The 19,354-nt window shown below is 44.3% G+C and overlaps 1 long non-coding RNA gene and 1 other non-coding gene across 2 annotated transcripts in view; one reads left to right on the forward strand and one right to left on the reverse strand.

Moving 5' to 3' along the window:
• LOC130855224 (uncharacterized) overlaps positions 1 to 6,320 on the reverse strand; it is a 190,385-nt gene extending 184,065 nt beyond the window's left edge. The window contains exon 1 of the long non-coding RNA XR_009054256.1: positions 6,304 to 6,320. This is a non-coding gene — a long non-coding RNA (uncharacterized LOC130855224). The remainder of the gene's footprint in view (positions 1 to 6,303) is intronic.
• An 8,822-nt stretch (positions 6,321 to 15,142) lies between these two features.
• Positions 15,143 to 15,249, forward strand: LOC130856181 (U6 spliceosomal RNA). Its single transcript, XR_009054478.1, has one exon. It is a non-coding gene; the product is annotated as a U6 spliceosomal RNA (small nuclear RNA).
• Positions 15,250 to 19,354: the final 4,105 nt, after the last annotated feature.

Here is a 19,354-nt window from a genome sequence, read left to right on the forward strand (position 1 = left end):
CAAAATGGCTAAAGCCCTCATCTTAAATACCATCAACTAAAGATGAAAGAGGATGTTGCAGGGAGTAGTTTGGGACCTCATAGGGGAGGAAAGCAATTCACATGGAAATGAAAGAGCAAATGTTTGGTAAACAAATGTTTGCTGGGTCATAGAGAGATGATGGGACACAGAGAAGAATTTTAACAAACAGATTTTGCTAGGACCCTCTCTGTCTACACTCCTAGTTCATGCCAAGAGTGTATGGTGACAGCTCCCTTCCTGGAACAGGTCCTCTGTCTACATTCTTTTAGGCAGTTAAGGGGAAGGTCAAGAGTTCTTCCTGAGTCCTTTGGGCCTTGATGATTTTCAGCTCAAGATGATTCACACATCAAAGAGAGACATTTTGGGGTAGCAAATTTTTCTCCCCTATAATAGCAAATAAAAGTTGCTTTAAAAAGTCCAATCTAAGGTTCCTTATAACTTCCAGACCGAAGTTAATTTGGAATCATTCAATACTCTTATGATCCTAGATTTTACCAAGGGACCTGAAGGAGGCCTCTCTGGGGAATTAACAGCCTTGGTTCTCCTGGCTCGGTAATCAGCCAAACATAATGAGATCAGCCTTTATGATGGTCAAGAATAATCTTTCTTTGAAATTATGTATGATCACAGGGAAGGGAAAAGTGTCAGGAAAAACTGTCAAACTTTGAAATGGTCAAAAGAGATTACGGGGAAGGGTCGTTTCAATAGAAGGCTACGCCTTGTCCAGCAGACACATCAGGGATTTTCGGATCCTCTAGGGATGCGGTTTTGATTCCCTTTGACTAGGCTATTTTACAACTCTGCAAAAGGTAGATATGAACACGTAGAAAGCTGATAGGACTGCATATCTTTCCTGACCATAGTTTTGCAAATTATTCCTTTTCTCCACTAGAAAATACAAAGCTCTGTAAATCAAATCCTCATTTGAACTGGTTCCCTTCGCTATTTAATGAGTTAAACAAATCTTTGTCGTGTGTTCATTTTATAGTTGTATGAGACTTATGATTAGATCCTCATATAAATCAGCCTAAAGCACTTTAGATAAATAGATGTTGGAAACAATTCAACATACAGAAATAAAGGCAGAATATGTGATGTCTCCAGAAGTCAACAAAAGGCAAGCATGATTAGATACTTAATTGGTAGTGACTTGCTGATCTTAAGAATGAAAGTAGCAAAGAGGGAAGATTCTGGGGTTGAATACAGTAAAAACATCTCCAGGCCAAGAGGACACTGAGGAGACCATTAAATAGCTTTTTTATGCTCAGATTAGAAAATGTCTTTCTTTCTTATTTGGAGGACCCCGGACTAGCTCCAGGGGCCAGGAGTCCGGACATGACCAAAGAGCAAATCTGGGTGGGCTCACACGTGCATTTCCCACCTTTTCTCAGTAACTTAGCAGAGAGCTGTCTCAGCAGGTGTGACAGCTCAGTAGGCACACAGACTGATACCAGGTGCTGAGCTTTCCCAACAAGGCCACTTCTCCCTCCACCAGGAAGCTCCCATGGCAGAGCCAGAGGGCAGGGGCCCTGTCCTACAGCCATTTGGCCCTGGCCAACCTGCTCAATCCAACTTAGGGGGATCATGAGGGCTTGGAAAGCTGTGTGCACTTTGCTACTTCCCTGCTTGTAAGTTGTCTTTTTTTTTTTTTTTAACTCCTATGTATCCTAACTCCTCCCTTACCTCCTTTGTATTTGTTTATTTATTTATTTATTTTTGGCTACTTCGGGTCTTAGTTGCAGCACATAGGCTCTTCCTTGCAGCGCACAGGCTTCACTCTAGTTGTGGCACACCGGCTTAGTTGCCCCGCAGCATGTGGGATCTTAGTTCCCCAAACAAGGATCAAACCCACGTCCCCTCATTAGGAGGCAGATTCTTAACCACTGGAGCACCAGGGAAGTCCCTGTAAGTGATAAATGTTTGGTTGGTTGGTTGGTTAGTTTTTTCCCGTTAACACCATATAACTCTGCTGCAAAGTAACTGTGCCCCCTCTGCAGCACACGGACATGGGAAGCAGTTGTCAAGAGGACACATGCCTGAGAGAAGCAACTGGCGCCAACCCCCAGATTCAGGAAGGCAGAGGAGTTAGGAAGCAAGATCAAGGCTTATTGGGGAGCTGTACTGACTGACTCAAGTATTGGATTTCCAGACCAATTTTAAAAACCACTGGGTTTTTTTTTGTTTCTTTTGTTTTGTTCTGTTTTGTTTTACCAAACCCTCCTTTCCCTTTACTCAGGACACCAGTCTCCCCTCTTTCCCACTTCCCTTTTATTCCTCAGTCACCAAGCCCTTCCCTACATCAGTGTAAGGCCGTCAGAGCTGTAAGTCCTTCCATGGCAGCAGCTGGGGCTCACTTACTTTCTTGTTGCCTCTTCTAGGCTCTGCAAGTGTCCCCTTGCCTCCCGCCCTCAGAACTAGTCAACACCCCACTCTCAAGGCACTCACTGACAGAGGGTCGACTTCAGACACCACGCTCCCGACTGCTCCCAGACCAATGACCCCAGGCCCACATCAATTGTTTTCAAGTTGCTTCCTCTAGCATATTGTCTAGCTACATGCCCACCAGTTATACTCTGGCCCTGAGTCCAGTGCCTAAATGTGGTTTCCGAGTATTGATTGGACTGGACCTTGCCAAGTAGGAAATGAGGCATAAGTGAAAGAACAAAGGAAAGGAATCTGTTGAAACAATGAACAGAAGAGTTCCTGATGCAGCTGTGTATTACTCACTACACTGCCTAGCCTACAAACTAAGCTGCTGCTGTAATCAAGACACTCAAAGATCAACAAATAAGGCAGAATATTGTTTATTTCTCATATAACAGTTCAGAGGCAAACAGTCCAGGCTGATGGGGATGTCTGCTCCATATGATGGTCATTCTACCTTATTGCTTCCTCTTAGTGTGTGGTCCTTCGATGCATGGTTAAAGTTGGGTTGCCACTAAGACTGTGGCCCAGGAGAGGCAAAGAGGAGAAATGAAAGGCAGGCAATTTCGCAAGTGACACAAGAGCCGTGCTCATCTCTTTTATTCACATTCACTGGCAAGAACTTGGCCGCGTAGCCACTGCTAGCTGTGAAGAGTCTGAGAAATGCAATCTCTAGCTGAGTCACCTTATGTCTAGCTGAAACTCCATCACTATGGGAAAAAAAGGAGAATAAATTTGGGGGAACACTCAGCGTCTGCCAAACGCTCCAGTTTTTCCTTCCACCTCAGGGATCAGGTAGCCGTGACTTGAATGGCAACTTCTATTCCTATAAACCCCTTTTACTGCGGTTTACGGGGCCCCTTTCCTCCTTGTCCCACTTTATCTGTAGAGCTAAACATTCCAGACCAGTCAGCGCATCCAGACTAAAGGGAGAGGGGACAGACGTCAGCCAGACCATTAATCTGAGGCATGTGGAGAAGGCTGTGGTATTTGTGGCATTAGCAGTAACCACCCCCGTGCTGCCCGCTATTTTAATTCAGGTCAGAGTCCTTGAGCTCTAGGTCTTTTAAAGCCCATCTGTGATGTGTGTGCTCTTTGTTATTTCCCTGTTACCCCTTCCCTGTTGAACCACCAATCCCACTAAAAGCAGTTAGATTACTTAATTCAAGTTCTTTAATACGGCAGTAACAATAGGCTCGCTGGAGACGGCCCACCATCTATACAGAAATTTTCATGACGGATGAGAAGTCTACATTAACAAGAAGCTTCTAGTTACCTGGAGCTAACTCGTTTACAGTGTAAGTCTTGTGACCTGAAGGTATCTTGTGGATATCCCTAAGATTTTAATCACCAGTGAGGCAGATCTGTTTTGCTTATCACCTAGGACCTTAGCTGGCTCATGGTAGATGCTCAATAAGTATTTAGTAAATGAATAAATGAGCCTATGAAATGCCCGATGCTTTTATTTCCTAAGGAAGATATGTGTAAAGATGCTTACATTTTTTTCTAAGTTTAATTTTGAAGTATTCTAAAATGTTGTAAACAATTTCAGATGCTCATGTATTAATACATTTTGGGAAAATGTTTAACAACAATGTTTGAAACAAAAATTGTTTCTGGCTATTATTGATTCAATGTTTTAAACACAATACCATAATCGCCCCACTTTTCTCACCGTGAAAGCTCATCAAAGTCCAAACCATCCTATTTAGCTCATGTCTTCCATAAAAAACCTCTCTTGATCACAACAGCTCCCTCGAAGCCCTTTTCCCTGTGTACTGATAACGCTTGTTCTGTACCTCTTAATTTAAGCGTTTAATTATCTGCTGCGTAAATAGTTGGCTACTTGTTTCCCATATACCCTATGTCTTCTTTCTCTAAGGACAACATACATGGCATTACTGCATTTTATTCACCTTTTAATCACATTAGCACCCAGCACAAGACTTTGTATGCTGTTGGCTGAAAAATCGCTTTCCTTTTTGAATCTTTATTTCTCATAATTATGACCAAATAATAAACATTTCACGAATGCTTAGACCATGTATCTCTGAACAATCCCTCGAACACTTGGCCAAAATTCTTGGGATATTGGGCACCTTGGTCTCCTTCCTGTGAGGCAAACACTGTTGCCTGCTTTGGCAAGCTCTTTCCACCAAGAGCCACGAGAGGCTTTTATAATGTCGTTTTTAATTTAAATTCATTAGAAATTATGAATATAAACCAGCAATGAAGAAATCACTAAGAAAAAACACGTGTAATCCCCACCCTTGAAAAGGAGAGCAAAGGAAGACAGTATTAAAGATTCCCTTCTTTAAAATAAACTTTATTTATTTATTTATTCATTTATTTATTGCTGTGTTGGGTCTTCGTTGCTGCCCATGGCTTTAGACAAAGTAGTGAGTGGGGGCTGCTGTTTGTTGTGGTGCGCTGGCTCCTCATTGCTGTGGCTTCTCTTGTTGCGGAGCATGGGCTCTAGGCGTGTGGGCTTCAGTAGTTGCAGCACACGGGCTCGACAGTTGTGGCTCACAGGCTCTAAAGCACAGGCTCAGTAGTTGTGGCACATGGGCTTAGTTGCTCCATGGCATGTAGGATCTTCCTGGACCAGGGATCGAATCCATGTCCCCTGCATTGGCAGGCGGATTCTTAACCACTGCACCACCTAGGAAGTCCAAGATTCCTATTTTTTAAAACTACGATAGTTTGCTATGTTAGATAACTTGAATTTTTCCCTCCATCAGGCTAGAACTAGAAATGAGAGGCACGCTCATGACGTACACGGTATTTTCAGCACAGTCATGGACATCCTGGGTGACTTTGGACATGTTTTGACATCCCTCACTTAGAGATAACCCCTCTAAATTATAGACCCATCTAGGACTAGGAATAAATAACAACTATCTCTGAAGTATTGGGTCAATGAAAAGAATAATATCCCAGAAATAATATGCAACAACATCCTCAACAAGTGACCCATGGAAAACCAACAGATAGTTTAAAATAAAAAATAGCCCAAAGTTGTTGCTCTCAACCATTATTTCAGCCCACCCAGTGGGTGGCCTTGGGGAAACTGAAGGGAGTTCATTAATCCTCATAAGTACGGTATCTGCAAAAAATAAAGACTTGGCCCAAGAAGGTGTAAACAAAAATATATTATCTCACAAAGCAAGAATTCTAGGCAACAGGTGTGGGAAGACATTCTGGAACCTTTTTGAAGCATTGAAAGTGTTGCACTATGTGGGCCGAGCGATGGGATTCAGAATGTCCTGCTTGAGCAGTGGAGGAGCTGAGGGTGCGGGGCGTGGAGACTAATATCACCCTGTTTGGTCCTGAAGGATGGCTGGTTAGCCAAAGACGGGTAAGATTCCTCAGAGGAGGAACAACCTAAGACAGGCACAGCCGCAGAGGGGCCAACAGGGGTGGTGCATAGAACCTTCCTTATATCACCGTGTTTGGCCCTGGAGGATGACTGGTTAGCCAGAGACGGGTAAGATTCCTCAAGGGAGGAACAACCTAAGACAGGCACAGTCGCAGAGGGGCCAACATGGGTGGGGCACAGACCCCCAATATCTGAGAGAGGTCCCCTGCCCCCGGGGCTGTTTTGCTCTCCACCCCCAGCTCAAATCCACACCTGCTCAACTCGGACCCAGGAAGTAAACAAAGATAATTGCCCCAGTCATGTGAGGCCTTTGATTGTTTATGAGTGTAACCTGAGAATGTTAGCCCACGAACTCAATAAAAGCAACCTGGGATGAGTCAGCAGGGCTCTTGATCCGAGAGGTCTTGAGCCCCCCGGTCCCACTTTTCTCTTCAGTCTGTGTCTGTGTCTTCTTCAAGCTTGCGGCACCCGTCACTCACCTCGAGTCGCCGAGCTGGTCTCGGCAAACAGGGTTGTCAGATTTAGTGGTATCACCAAAAACCCAGGTTCCTTCCCTCCCTCCCTTCCTTTTCCTCTGGCCATCTTACTCACAGCTGCCAATAGCAACAAGTTTCCACATTCATACCCAGTGGGAGAGAGAAAGGGAAAACTTTTCTCCAGATCATAAAAGATAAGCCCTACACCTCAGTCTGACTGAGCCAAGTGAGTAAGATCCTAAGTCCATCCCTGGACCAGTTACTTTACCAGGTTAAAACATGCTCTAATTGGCTTAGACTAATCAGGATCCTCTTCTGCCCTGGAAACGGGGCAGATGCTTGAACAAAACCAAGGTTCTGATTCAGGATGAAGGAAAACAGGGGGACCGCTGGCTCAGCCACCAGGGATACCCACAGGTGTGAGGCATCCGGAGCCTGAACGCATTACATGCCTTTGCTGATTTTTCCAAATGCTCTAGTGGCTCCTGTGATCAAAAAAATGCAAACCCATTCTGGAAGTGTTTGGGAAGTGCAGCTGAATGCATAATGGCCTTTAGCCACGTCTTTTCTCCACAAAGAAATATGAAAATTATGACTATAATCATCTGATTAGAAAGGAAAGAAGAAAGGCAGGCTCTTTGTGTTGTTAACCTTTGAATTACATTGCAGTTCCTGTGGGAGAGTCAGTGCAGCCCTGTCGCCCTCTACTGGAATCATAGCAAAATTGTTGAACATTCTGTTTCCAAGTCTGCTCTTAACCAAAACACACAGGCTTCTAGGTGCAAGTATAACTTCCCAAAAAGTCACCTAGTTTCTTGTTGATGGACTTTGATATGCTTGTCACGGCTCCAGGGGAGTCACTGCAGAGAAAAGAGGAAATACTGTGAGATCAATCTAGGCCTAAAGCACAGTAACCCTGTGGAGCCCCTCAGGGGGTCTGCTGGGATGGAAGAGGGGGTGTGGATGTGCGGACCCCCCAGCAGCATTACATGGTCTGAGGGCGGAATGTAAAACATAAGGACTGTTTTGTTGCCCTCAAAGCAACCCAATTACTGAATAATTGTAGTTTGCAACTGAATGGTCCTTTGGCATTTACACATTTTCACCTCCATGATTCGCTCGGCCCCAAGAGTGAGTTCTAGAAGCAGGCATAGCAGGTTACTACCTCCACTTCACCAATGAGGAGCCCGAGGCCCTGAGACGTTAAGTTATTTTCCCCAGGACATATGGTTAATAAATAGGAAAATTTGTACTTTTAATCCCAGGGCTTGTTCTTTTCCATTGACTCTATATCCTCCTCTCCCTTCCTGGCTGGTCTGTAAAATAATTTTATTATCTTACTTAACATGTTTCCCAAGGCATTTTGATGACAACTCAGATCTTTTAGTTAATTAGTTCCAGATTATTTCCTGTTAATTAGAGGAACTGATTCATTTGAATGAAATAGAGGGTTTTTTTGGCGATGGTAAGAATGAGTTCTTTGAATGAAAAGTCGCATTTGGAACTATTCAACTCTTGAAGAAAAGAATGTAATTTAATTGCATGACAAAATACACAGCAGGCGTATACTGAACTCATGGGTAAATGTACAGCAGAAAAGGACAGTTGTACAATTTAATATATGACTATTCTAGGGGTAGACAAATTTTCCCTTCTTCCATTTTGGGTTCTTTGGCTGGTCTAATAATTAAATTGACATAAGACAGATTAACAAGAGAAAACCAAATTTAGTTTTGTATATACAGGAGTCCCATAAAAACTTGAGACCCAAAGGTAAGTTGAGCAACTGAGGTGTATATGGCATCCTGAGTCAAGGATTGGGATAGGGGCCTGGGTCTTCAAAGGAGAGGAGGGTAATTCACAGGAAAATAAGAGCAGGTGTTTGATGATTAGATATTCACCCTGCCGTGCAGATAGGTCGTGCACATAAAACATTATCTCCACTAATAACTCTCTTTCTGGGCCAGGCCCCTATCTAAATTCTTTTAGGCAGTTAAGGGAGAGGAAAAGTTTTCCAAGTTTGCTGGGTGTTGACTGCCTTCAGGTCAAAATAATCCACGTGGCAAAGTGGCCTGTTGAGGGGTGATCTAAGCTGCTCCCCTACACTATTTAACTCTTCTCAGCATGTCACTATCTTTTCTTTTTTGGTTGCACCGCATGTGGGATCCTAGTTCCCTGACCAGGAGTCTTAACCACTGGACCACAGGGGAAGTCCCAGCATGTGACTATCTTGGCTCACAGATTACCTTTGGTTCATATAATTTCTTAAAATAAGTTAACATAAATTCCATTTTTTCTTTGAATCTGTTGAAATTTTTTAAAAAATAGCACGCTTCAGACTCTATTCGTCTCCATGTTTTCAAATGATTTGGTTCTTTGCTTCAAAGAGAGAGAAACCACTGGAGATCTTTAAGAGTTTGTGACACAAAGGAGTTTTGTAGATGTGTCCGCCTTCTGCCCTCTGAGGGCTAGGGTTAGGATTTCTCTGGGGGCTTCTGCAATCACCCTGACTCTTGCTCCACTCCCTGCCACCCCACCGGCAGAACACCCAGGACAGCTCAGATGTGAACATCACAGGTGTGTGGGGGGCTGCAGCCCTTGACCACCGGTGGCCCGAGTCTACAGACTCGTGACTGTTCCAACTGGGAGAGGCGTTGGGGCTCCTGGGTTAACCTACCTCATTTGCCACCCGAAAACAGGTCCAGAAGGGTTATTTGGCTTTAGCTGCTTTTTCCAAGTGGCTATAAAGTCATAGGAGGTTCTTGTTTTATTGGTTCCATTTAGGTACAACTGGTAATTTCCTGTTTTAGTCAATGCTGGAGATAGAGCCGGCCAGTCCCTGGTGATGTGGTCCTTGGAGCTGTGATTCCTGCTTCTAATCGTTCTGTAAAAAAATGCTAAAGAGAGCAGTGCAGGTGGTTTTCTCGGTTGGTTCTTCTTGAGTTGTATATTCAGTTGTTTCAGGAGCTGCTGAGTGAAGTTTCATCTAACTTTAGAATTTCCACAGTTCATGCTCTGAAACCTCAGTGTGAGGGACATATAATTTTTAAACACAATTCTTTTGCTTAAAAACCATGTTTTACTTTCAGGTCAATTTACAGGCATTAATTGGTGGTCCCGAGTAATTTTTTCATTTGAAGTATAATTGATTTACAATCTTTCAGGTGTACAGCAAAGTGATTCAGTTACATATATATTTTTTTCTTTTTCAGATTCTTTTCCATTATAGGTTATTACAAGGTATTGAATTTAGTTCCCTGTGCTATGCAGTAGATCCGTGTTATTTATTTTATTATAGTAGTGTGTCTTTATTAACCCCAAATTCCTAATTTATCCCTCGTCCCCCATCCAGTAATTTTTAAATGGAAAAGAAAAAGGAAAGCTGGGCTGTGCGTCCCCACCAGTCCCCACCCAGTCCCCACCTCTTCAACGTGGTTACTCACAACCTCTCAGAGAGAAGGTGGACCTTGAGATGCTGAAGGAGTACGTAAGAAGCAAGGCCAAACCATCCAGGCACTGACAATAGAGACACTGAGTAAATGACCAAATGGCCTCGGGTGTGGGGATGCCCTTTTCTTAGCAGTCAATGCCATGGGGCATTTCCCACCTCAGTGGGACACCACGCTGTACGTCCTGGGAAAGGAAGTTGTATGTAGGAGCTCATGGGATCTGTTCCAGCAGCTTGGTGGTTTTTTGTTTGTTTTTTCATTGGCTGCATTGGGTCTTCGTTGCTGCTCGCAGACTTTAGTTGTGGTGAGTGGGGGCTATTCTTCATTGCGGTGGCTTCTCTTATTGCGGAGCACAGGCTCTAGGCGCATGGGCTTCAATAGTTGTGGCTCTCGGGCTCTAGAGCACAGACTCAGTAGTTGTGGCGCATGGGCTTGGTTGCTCTGTGACATGTGGGATCGTCCCAGACCAGGGCTCAAACCTATGTGCCCTGCATTAACAGGCGGATTCTTAACCACTGTGCCACCAGGGAAGTCCCAACTTGGTAGCTTTGAATGTTTTGCAAATACAAAGTTTACACCAAGAATATGGCTGACTCAGCCTTCTCACGGCAAACCTCCAGGAAGACCAAAAGGGGAAATCATTAAGATCTTAGGCAAACTTTCAGCCTCCTTCTGTTCCATCTAGTAGATAACATGCCAAAGAATTTGCATATAGCAAGCCTCCCACAAGGAAATAAAGGCTGTGGAAGAGGACAGTTACTGTAAAGTGGGTGGTTAGGAGGGGGTATGATGACGACTTCTCAGAAAGGCAGGTGGCACGAGAGTAACAGCTCAGATGTGAGTCAGTCTGACCTGGATTCAAATCCCATTGATGCCGTTTATATCTGTGCAGCTTCTGGGTGATAAAAGTACCCAGGCTTCAAGTTCTTCATCTCTAAAATGGACAAGACAGCAACAGTACTTACTTCTTAGGGAGGTAAATGAGTGAATAAACAGAAAGTACGTGACATGTAAAATGTTCCACGGTCATCGATCAAAGGAAAACTGTGAATCTGTCAAAGACACCACTGTCACCTTGCACTTAGAGCTTTAAGCTAACCTTCTCTCATTTGCTTCTCACAACAACCCTAGGAGGTTGACCAGGTAGAAATCAGTGCCTCCGTTTTACACCTAAGGAAGCTAAGAGCCCAAGAATGTTTTCCACTGTAAAATGGAGTGATTAAGAGCCCATCAGGATTGACTCATCTCTACATCATAGACGTGCATTTTCAAACCAGGCCTATTTTCTTCATTTGATTGTGACTGACAGATAACAACTTTTTTATAAACTGCATGAATTTGGCTTCTCCCTACCCACTTCTACAAATCCCTCACTCACCCCTGTGTCCACCCAAAGCAAAGTTCAAGTGCGTGTTTGCCACTTTTGAGCTTTAGTCCAGGAACTTCTTGATGACTGTGCTAAATCAGGCCCACACTCGCACACACCTGCCGGTTTCTTCATTTATGAGTTACAAAGTCATTTGTTTATTATCATTATTATGAGAAGCTTTATTTCTCCAGACTGGAAACAATCCAAATGTCTATCACAGGAGAATGGATGAAGAAATCATGATTTATTCAAACAATGGGATACTTCTCAGCAGCAAATAGAAAGGAACTACAGATACATGAAACGACATGAATTCATCTCAAAAATGTTATATTGAGTGAGGAAAAACTGGACACAAAATGGTACCTACCTTATGATCCCATTTATGTGAAGTTTTAGAAATGACAGAATAAATCTAATGGTGATAGAGCTCAGAACATTAGTTGTCAGGTCACAGGGAGGCGAACATGAGGACTGACTAGAAATGGGGAATGAAGGGGTTTTATGAGAAGTCAGAAATGTTCTATCTCTTGATAGGAAAGTGGGTTAAGGGGTATATACTCATTGGGGTATAAGGAGTATTAAAACTCCTTGAACTGTACACTTAAATTCTGTGCATTTTACTGCATGTAAATCATATCTCAATAAAAGCTGTCAGCTGTAGGTGGTTGTACAGTTATGTAATAATTGTTTATCAAAAGGTAGCTTTTACAGAAATACAGATATGACTAGACATGCCAACTACTTAGATGCCTACATTCATGTGGCCTATTGACTGACATTCACTAGACAAGAGCAGGATAATATGGTAGAAAACAAAAGAAGATGCCTTTGTTCTTGGACACTACTATCTTAAGGTAAGCAGTAACTTGAATCAAATGGTCCAGATTGCTAACTCATTTAGTGACACATTGTTATTCACAATGTTGTTTTTATTTTTATTTTTTATTTATTTATTTATTTTTGGCTGCATTCGATCCTCATTGCTGCACATGAGCTTTCTCTAGTTGCAGAGAGTGGGGGGCTACACCTTGTTGTCGTGCACTGGCTTCTCAGTGCGGTGGCTTCTCTTGTTGTGGAGCACAGGCTCTAGGCGTGTGGGCTTCAGTAGTTGTGGCACGTGATCTCAGTAGTTGTGGCTCAAGGGTTCTAGAGCACAGGCTCAGTAGTTGTGGCGCACGGGCTTAGTTGCTCCGTGGCGTGTGGGATCTTCCCAGCCCAGGGATCGAACCTGTGTCCCCTGCACTGGCAGATGGATTCTTAAACACTGTGCCACCAGGGAAGCCCCGCAATGTTGTTTTTAAATGTAGTCTTTTTTCTTTTATTAAGAAAGAACCTCCAGAACAACAAACTCCGGCTATTTCTCTCACTCTGGTATTCTTCCTATTTTCAATACGTTTCTATCATATTTGCCTCCAGACTCAATTTCTTAAAAATATTCAAACTCAGAACTTCTCTCTTCGGTGGTCACATTTACATCCCTTCAGCCAGCGGGACATCTCAAAACGATGCACTATTGTTGATGACAAGGATGCGATGACTTGGGGCAAACCCTCCACCACGCCTGGGAAAACAACTAAGAGGGTGACTCACCATGGAGGCTGCGTCTTGCTCTCTTGAATCTGGTAATTAAGCTCCCCTTAGAGCTTGGGAAAGACAGGCCAGCTCGGCCTCGGGAAAGAGCAGCTCGGGGAGCGGTCACCAAACACTTGGGGCAGCCCCTGGGAGCAGGGCCTTCGGGACTCCACGATCTACCCCAAGGAGAATCGCCTTAGATTTGCTGACCCCATCGCTTGGCCCCCACATTGGCAGAGTTGGAGGGAAAGCAAGAAACCCTACCTTCTCCCAAAATAAACCTGGGCGACTCAGTGCCCAGGTCCTTTTTTCCAGGCACAGAAACATTCCAAGTCTCCCTGAGCTCAGCTGTAACAGAAGCTCCTGGTGTTACCACAGTGCTTTAGAAAGACCCATTTCTCTCTGACCTGTCTGCCTCACACTTGAGATGGAACAAGAAGGTGTGTGCGCGAGAGGCAGGGAGGGAAAAGGCACCGGCTGCACATTTTGTCCTTAGAGATGAGCTTCCCTACAATTTGCAGCTGGTGCTTCGTGGAAACATGTGGGAGTGCTCTTGGGTGGTATGGCAGGAATTGCTTTCCTACAACTATGTTATCCCTTTCTTCCAGAATCCCTCGTCTTTGGCTAGGTATATGCCTATTTGAATAAATACATTTCCCAGCATTCTTTGCAGATGGATGTGGCCGAGGGACAAAGTTCTGGCCAACGGGAAGTGTGTGGCAGCCTCCTGGAACTTCTCCTTGAAAGATAGCAAGCACGCCCTCTTTCCCCTTCATCCCCTTAAGCATCCTTCTTCTCCAATGGCAGACATGATGGCTCAAGCTCCTGCCACCAACTTGAACCATGAGGTCAAGGGCCTCACTCTAGGGCTGCACGCCATGAGCTGGGAAGAGCCTGAGTTTTCAGTCCCTGAGGACTGCGTGGGGCAGCGCTGCTGTACCAGGCTGGACCTCCACTTCCAGACTCCTTTCTTCTTAAGCCCGTGTTCTGTCACTCATAGCTGAGCCTGATGGAAATGGAGGTAGGCGACATTCAGCAGTCACTGAAAGCATGTGCATCAACCTGCATGGTATTCAGTGACATCAAGCAAATTTTTTTGGAGGAGTTTTCCTGAGGCCAGAAATATACTCTCTAAAGCTCAGTGAAAAGCATGAGCTTTTCCATGAAGAATCCTGAGAGGTGGGCCATCTTACTCCAACTTGAGAGAGAACACATGCAGTACTGAAGTCTGGGTATTCACAGGTGTCCCAGTGGGTCAGAGGGCTGCGAGGATGAAATCTGTAGCCAAAGCAACAAGCCTTAACCCAGGTCGCATGCTGTCACCAACTTCATGTAATTTGATGGATATTAACCAATTTGAATTCTATAACTGGCAGAAAAAGGTATCTGGGCAGGCACTTTTCCTTTAAAAACTAGCCGTCTGACATGATGCCTGTTACTCAACCTCTATGGGTCTGTCTTTTTATCTGCAAAATGACGGGTGAGACGTGCCCCCTAGAAAGGTGGTCCCCAAAATCTCTGCCTGGTCCATGACCAAGTTTTCATCTGTGCTTTTGATGAAAATGTCAGGGTAAAGAGCAAACTGGAAGGATTTTATATTCTGAGATCAGGTCTTCCGACATTTTCAGTGTGAAAATATTGTTGTTTTAGAAATGATTGCAGTTATAGAAGGAAGTGTAATTTGGATTGTGGGGTGGTCTTAAATATTTTCATCATGCAAAGTTAAAAGTTGACAATGCTTTTCCTCCCCCTTCTTCCTTCTCTTTCCTTCTCTTCCTTCTTCCTCCTTCTCATCCCCTTCCTTCTCCTCTCCTTTGTCTACTTTTTATTTTTCTGGGCCCAGCACTGGGCTGAGTACTTCAGGCACTTTAAGTCACTCCTCATATCCACCCCACCCTAAGAGGCCAGAATTATCATCTTTTTTTTTTTTTCCAGATGGATAAACGAAAACTCAGAGAGATTAAGTAAATTACTCAAGGTCACACAGCTGGAAAAATGCATTCACTTAATCTCCAGTTTCCTGCCTGCATATTGAACAGGAATAAGATATCTCAATAGCTAACAGGAAATGACTTGATGTAAATACGGCATCTTTTTTTTCTCCTAATTACAAAGCTATAATGCAATATCTTTGAAACGATTTCTCTACAAACAGGAGAGTTAAAAAAATATTTCAGTAAAAAACATGCGTGTGTTCATATGTGTAAACAGTATAACTGTGAGGAAAATATCTTAGTTCGGAGAAATTTATTGTTACTTTATTGTTTATTTTTGCAAGAGAAGAGGCACAACTGTCTCCTCTTCTCCAACATCTTAATTAAAGAAAGAAAATGGTGAAATTAAAATTTAAAACATGCAAAAGCCTAAGGTTTTTGGAAAGAAAAATGACCATAGTCTATGTGTAGCACAGCATCCAGCACCTAGTGGATATTTATAAACAGTAGCTTTCGTGTTGGCTTCAACAGCACATATACTAAAATCAGAACGATGCAGAGAAGAGTAGCATGGCCCCTACTCCAGGATGACAAGCAAATTTGTAAAGTGTTCCATGTTTCTTATGTATAACTGAATCACTTTGCTGTACACCAGAAACTAACACAACATTGTACATCAACTATACATCAATTAAAAAAAAAATCAGTAGCTTTTATTCATTCCTTCCGTCAATACTTACTGAGCATCTAACATGTGCTGAACACTGTTATGTACCCTGAGATACAGCAGCTAAGAAAACCGACAAAAACCCTGCCCATTGGCACTGACCTTCTAGGGTTTGTTACATCTGTGATTCATCCTCTGCTACAGCTCTCACCCACATGTACTCTCTCTGCTCACAGGAGGAAGGAGAGAGGTTCGTGGCCACGCTTCATTCTGCTGCTCTTCCAACGCCGCAGCAGCTCAGACCTGGGGGAGTCAGAGATACGTGGCCGCCCCTGCCAGCTTCCTATCGGCAGGGGAAAAGAGGTACTCTCTAGGGGGAAAGGAAGGTGACAGGGGGAGGAACTGGGTAACACTTGGAGGCCAGAAGAGGCTGGCAACCGGAGGACCAGGACCTGGGGCTGCAATCTTCCTCCAAGCAGTATAGGCAAGTCTGATGTCAGAGCAGAAAACCAAAGCTCTGCGGGTGGTGGTGCCTGCCTGTCCCTCCCACCTCCGGCCTCCATTCCATCCATGCCAGGAGGCCAGGTATCTTCCTGATTGATGGGAGGAATGTTTGTTAGAAGACAGACGGAAACTTTCCTTGGGCCCTTTGTGTCTCGGACCCCAGAGCTTTCTAGAAGGAGACCACAAAAAGTGAAAAGGTTTTGGGGCCAAAAGTCCCAGTTCCATTTCTGGCCTGTAACTTGCCAGCTTTACCTCTCACCTCCTCTAAACCCTCTTCACCAGGTTCTTGGAAGGATTAAAGCACTGGGTTCCTGTAAAAGCACCTGTTCATCGTAGGTTTAGTATCCCTTGTGGGGCTGGTTGGTTTGCGCAAGATCCAGATGAACAAATTGCTAGGAAGAGGAAGGGTGGGCTTCTTTTCCTCGGTGCCCCCCCACCGCTTTCTGGCTGGGTCCACTGCCTCGTCCCCACGCACTCTGCTCATTCCTGCTTTCCCATCTCCCACCCCCAGAGGAGACCCTGAAGCACGCCCCCAGAATACTCCTTGGGTCCCAGGGAACACAGTTTGCAAACCATGCAAAACTCTCCCAGAGAAATTAATTTCAGACTGTAGTACTCACGTTTTAAAAACAATTGGTGTTATCAACAACAATAACAACCAAAAAAAACAAAGTTGGGACGACAAGAAAATCAGGAACTCTGGGAGTGGGGCTCAGACACTGAGATTTTTTTTCAACAGGTCCCCAGGGGACTAAGCCGGGGCTGGGAAGCACGGATTAAGGAGAATAGTCACAACATAAAGAAAGTGGGTCACATAAAGCATAATGTGCATTGGAAACATAGATATAGATGACTTAAAGATAAATTATGCTTTAGGAAGGCAGAGGATGTCAGGAAAAGTCACAAAAGGGAGGCGACATCTGAGCTCACCTTTAAGTGTGGAGGGGGTGGTCTCTAAGGGCCTCACTACTTGAGGCGTGGTCTGCAAACCAGCAGCACCGAGATCTCCTGGATGCTTGTGAGAAAAACATAATCCTAGGCCCCGCTCCCAAACCTACTGAATGAGAATCTGCATTTTCACAAGATCTCCAGTTGATTCACAGGCACCTTAAAGTGTGAGATGCATTGGGCTAAATGGACAAGGTGGAGAGCATTCGTGTTCATGAACCTGGTCGGTTTAGATTCAGCAATGGTTTCCTACACCTGAGGTTTGTTTTTCAATTTATCTTTTAAAATAAACCCCAAACCCAGTGTTTTCAAAGAATGACCCAAATGCCATGTCATGATGACATGTGCAGGTCTGAAGGCGAGGACTGAGTGTTTCAGTCAACCCGCTAATGGGGAATGCGTGCATGCTGCAGGTGTGGGCGCGCTCCGATGGCCCTGGAGGCTGGACGGGCTGGGACGTAGGGCTCTCCCGGCACCAGATTTAGCTCTCAGTGCAAATAGGCCAGTGCATGCGACCAGGGATTGAACCCCGGCTACAGCAGTGAAAGCGCCAAGTCCCAACCACTGGGCCTCCAGGCAATTCCCCAGTGGAAGATTCTTAATGATTAAAAGGTGTTTCCCATTCATTTCTTCATCCGCCACCACCCATCCCCCACCCAGGCACAAGGCCTTGAAGACAAGGGCACAATAAATGTTGGCTTCTTGCTGTCAAAGAAGTATGTCCAATCATCAGGGTTTGTATGATACCTGTTTCTTTTATTCTAACACGCACATTTTTTTATAATTTAATATCGGTGAAGTCGGGATTCATCATATAATCATTGGCTGCTATAATTTAATTAGCAGCATTTTTTCTTTCTTAGTGGTACATAAACTGTGGGCACGTCTTACACCTGATGGTGTCAGATTCAGTGAAAGAAAGTATCATTCAAGCATCCCTGATAACGATCACGTTTACTCCTCTGTCTTCCTGCCTCCAAGGTGAATCGTTCCATTCTCAACATCACCTTAGTTCCTGGTCTCTACTCCTGCTGTTGCCTCCTCTTTGCCTCATTTAATTGTCTGCGTTTCTCAAGTAGAGTCAGATTATTACACTGCAATAAGGCCGTCCTAAATCTGATGGTGTCATTGGCTCATGGTCCCACGTGATAAAATGCTGTTTACAATTTTACATGTTTGCTATAGAATGAACTCCAGTACACTATATAAGCTAGTTAAAATACATCTTTATTTTTTTTAAAGTGTGAACAGACCACCATGTTATATAAGCCTCAATTTATGAAGACAAGGTAGTCAGAAGCAGAGAAGTGTTGGAATTCAATAAGACAACCAAAGCAATAGGATATATTAAATGACAATGTATCAATAGTTATGATTCTTTGAGCAGCATTGTGGCCTAGAAGAGTCTCTAGAGAGTGAAGGTTTCTAAACGTGTCCAGATGCCCTGTACCATCCAATTTCCTTGTTTAGGTACCTTCATTCCTCATTTATCTAAGAAGCTGGGAGAGCCGCTGGTCGTGGGCTGGGCAGCTTCGTGGAGGGGAAGCTGTCTTCATCAGCGTTGGCATGGAGGCAGGGGCAGGGGGAACCTGCCGAGACCCCTAGTGTTGCAGAAAAAGTTCACCCCTCACCTCTTTCTACAACCCGGGATCCAGCCAAAACAGGTGACTCGCCCCACAAACTGTACTCTGCGATTCCTAAACTTTCCTGCCTCTCTCACGCCTTTGCTCAGTCCGATCCTTCCATCTGCAGCAGCACTGCCTAACAGGACTTTGTGGAAATGTTCTATAGATCTGAACTATCAAATACAGTAGCCACTGGCCACGTGTGGCTGCTGAGTAGAGCACCTGAAATGCGGCTAACGCAACATGGCAAGAACTGAGTTTTAAATTTTATTTAACTTTAATCAACTTAAATTTAAATAAATCCGTGGCCAGTGGCTACCATACCTAACAGCACACATTAGCACACACTTTCTGTGTATGTGCACCTAGCATGAATATTTCTTCTTCAAATCCTCCACCTTCAAATAGCAGCGCAGAAGCTGTTTTCTCCACGAGATCCAGTCTTCCACTGGAAATCATTCTTTCCTTCTTCAGAATTCCCATTACACGCTGAACCACGTTTGTTGCACTTAATACTTTTTAATTTATATGTAACTCTATAGCACATCTTAGACCAGTTCTTTCTCTGAGAGCTATGTAAGAATCAGATGATCTCTTATTCTTTTTTTTAAATTATTTTTTATTTTTACTTTTTTATTTTATTTTTTTTAAGGTGGCTGATTGTGGTGGGGGGTTGTTGTTTTTCTTTCTTTCTCTCTTTGGCTGCCTTGGGTCTTCGTTGCTGCTAGGGCTGTCTCTAGCTGTGGCAAGCAGGGGCTACCCTTCGTTGCGGTGCGCGGGCTTCTCATTGTGGCGGCTTCTCTCGTTGTGCAGCACGGGCTCTAGGCACGTGGGCTTCAGTAGTTGGCAGCACGTGGGCTCATTAGTTGGGGCTCACAGGCTCTAGAGTGCAGGGTTAGTAGTTGTGACGCATGGGCTTATTAGCTCCGCGGCATGCGGGATCTTCCGGGACGAGGGATCGAACCTGTGTCCCCTGCATTGGC

This window comes from Hippopotamus amphibius, chromosome 6 (assembly GCF_030028045.1).
Source record: "Hippopotamus amphibius kiboko isolate mHipAmp2 chromosome 6, mHipAmp2.hap2, whole genome shotgun sequence".
NCBI lineage: Eukaryota > Metazoa > Chordata > Mammalia > Artiodactyla > Hippopotamidae > Hippopotamus > Hippopotamus amphibius.